Source organism: Tachyglossus aculeatus, unplaced genomic scaffold (assembly GCF_015852505.1).
Source record: "Tachyglossus aculeatus isolate mTacAcu1 unplaced genomic scaffold, mTacAcu1.pri scaffold_123_arrow_ctg1, whole genome shotgun sequence".
Lineage (NCBI taxonomy): Eukaryota > Metazoa > Chordata > Mammalia > Monotremata > Tachyglossidae > Tachyglossus > Tachyglossus aculeatus.
The window spans coordinates 375,824-378,522 of NW_024044852.1; the positions used below are offsets into that span (position 1 = coordinate 375,824).

The 2,699-nt window shown below is 48.9% G+C and overlaps 1 pseudogene; it reads left to right on the top strand.

The window, feature by feature from the left end:
- The first annotated feature begins 1,137 nt into the window (after positions 1-1,137).
- Positions 1,138-2,074, top strand: LOC119922748 (annotated as a pseudogene).
- Positions 2,075-2,699: the final 625 nt, after the last annotated feature.

Below are 2,699 nucleotides of genomic sequence, written 5' to 3' on the forward strand. Positions count from 1 at the left end.
TTGGGGGCAGGGGGAATTATCAAGATTCTCTCCTCTCCAATCAAGAGTACTAGAGTACAAATGCCTGCAGTCTTTCCCACTGATTCCTAGGTAGTATGGGCTTTATTTTCATCCTGGGGGGGAGAGGAAGAAGACTCACCTGGCCAGCTAGTGGTTCATAACAGACCGGAGCTTCCCTCGACTGGGGACCCCGGCCGCATGGATGGCCCACCCTCCACTCCTCATAGAGATCTGGCTTCACTCCTCAAATTGTTGGGTGAGTTTTGAGGAGACTACACTAGCCATTGGACCACCCCCTGCAGATGCCAGAAGTCTCATTCTTATGGAAAATCCAGAAATGCGGAAGACAAACAAGACTGGGAGCAAGGGCTGGAACTGAGCGTGACAGAAACAAGTATGTTGGGCTTTAAAAGAAAGCAAAAATAAACTTATTAAGAAGGCATAAGGAAGGAGTTGGGGGGGGGGCATTTGCAAAGGGTTGGGTGCGGGGCAGCTGCGAGCACTATAAACTTCATCAACAGGACCCAGCAATATTCTTTTGGCACCAAAATGAGCAAATCACAATTTTTCTCCATAGTACTGAGTAGACTTGACCTGAGAAGTGGGATGAGATTCCATGGAGAAGGCTCTGGAGGGAGCAGTGATGATGGAGAAATATCTGGGAATGGGGTGTCTGAGGAAACTGGGATTGTTCATTCAGGTGAGGAGAAGCCTGAGGGGCCACTGATGATGGGCTCCGAGCCTCTGATGGAGTGTTCCATGGAGAATGAGGATCAGCTGAACTGAGAGCCCAATTCTGTGCCTGGGGTTGGGGCAGAAATAGAACCCGCTTCACCTAGTGTTCACACACCCCCAGGCCTGGAAATGGTTGACCCAGGATTCCAAGAAGGCTGGAGAGTGTGAGCAAGAGAATCTCAGATGAACAAATGCTGCAGCCAGAACCCAGCCCTCCGAACCACATTTCCAATAAAGCGGGGAAATATATGAAATCGAGTAGCAGGGGTCTCCGCACTGTTTACCCTGCCCCAGCAATAACACGTTGAACTACATAAAGTCTAGACTGAGTCTGAACCAGGATGTGATTGCTTTTCCATCCCATTCTCCTGCCACATCTCCCCCAGCAGAATCTACGGCCGCATGGACAGGGGAAACCAAACCGGCATCTCAGAATTCCTCCTCCTGGGACTGTCCGACAGGGCGGAGCAGTGGCAGCTCCTCTTCATGCTGTTCCTCTGGATGTACCTGCTCGGGGTCCTGGGGAGCCTGCTCATCATCCTGGCCATCAGATCTGACCGGCACCTGCACACTCTCATGTACTTCTTCCTCACCAACCTATCCCTGGCCGACGTCTGTTTCCTGTCCACCACAGTCCCCAAGATGCTGGTCAACATTCAGACCCACAATAAATTCATATCTTACGTGGGGTGCCTAGTGCAAATGTATTTCTTCATTCTGTTTGCAGCTCTGGACCACTTTCTCCTCACTGGAATGGCTTATGACCGCTATGTGGCTATATGCCACCCACTCCACTACCCCACCATCATGGGCCCACGGCTCTGTGCCCTAATGGTAGCTGGGTCCTGGATTACAAGCAGTTTTCATGCTCTGACACATACTTTAATGGTGCTTCGAATATCCTTCTGTGCAGACAACAAAATCCATCACTTCTTCTGTGAACCTACCCAGATCATAAAACTTTCCTGCACCGATCCACTCATCAGTGAAATATTGCTCTTTGTTCTTTCAGCTCTGTTAGGGCTAGGTGCCCTCACGGGCCTTCTGTTCTCTTACTATCAGATTTTCTCCACTATTTTAAGAATCCCATCTGCCGGGGGAAGGTTTAAAGCCTTCTCCACCTGTGGCTCTCATCTTTCTGTGGTCTCCTTGGTCTCTTTGGGTCTACTTCAGCCCCCGGTCCACCCACAAGGCCAGGAAAGACTCTATAGCATCCGTGATGTACTCAATGGTGACCCCCATGCTGAACCCTTTCATCTACAGCCTGAGGAACAAGGAAATGAAAGGGGCGCTGAGAAAATTCATCAGTAGGAAATATGACTTCTTCCAGAGACTGTAATCCCTTCGTTTTGTTTGTTGACAACTCTTTCCCCTCTCATCTGCTGGTTGTCAGTGTCCCACAGGTTCTGTTCTGGGTGCCTACTTAGTACATTCTGCACTTACTCGTTAGAGGCATCTATGTATTCATGTGGCTTTATTTACCACCTCGATCAATGAATAAATCCATCATCGGTATTTACTGAGCACATACTGTGTGCAGGGACGTGTACGCTGGGTAGAGTACAGTACAACAGAGTTCGTGGACACATTCTCTGCCCACAAGAAGTTTGCAGTCGAGAGGGGAAGATAGGTCTTTATATACATAAAACGATTATGGATATGTATGCACATGCTGCTGGGTTGAGGGTGAGGTGTATATTATGCTCCCAAAAGTACCAAACCCAAGAACACAGATGATGCAGAAGAGAGAGGGAGTCAGGGAAAAGAAAGCTTAATCAGGGAAGGCTATTATGAGGATGATTCCCAGTTCTCTCTCTCTAACCCTGACCTCCCACCTCTGATTTACAGGCCCATGGTTTTTGCCCGAAGCCATGCTGTCTCCTCCAAGCAACATTCTAATGTTGGTTCTATTCTTGGGTTCTAATCCCAAATTTCCTCTTGGCCCTAAGACGGCTCCACTTGAA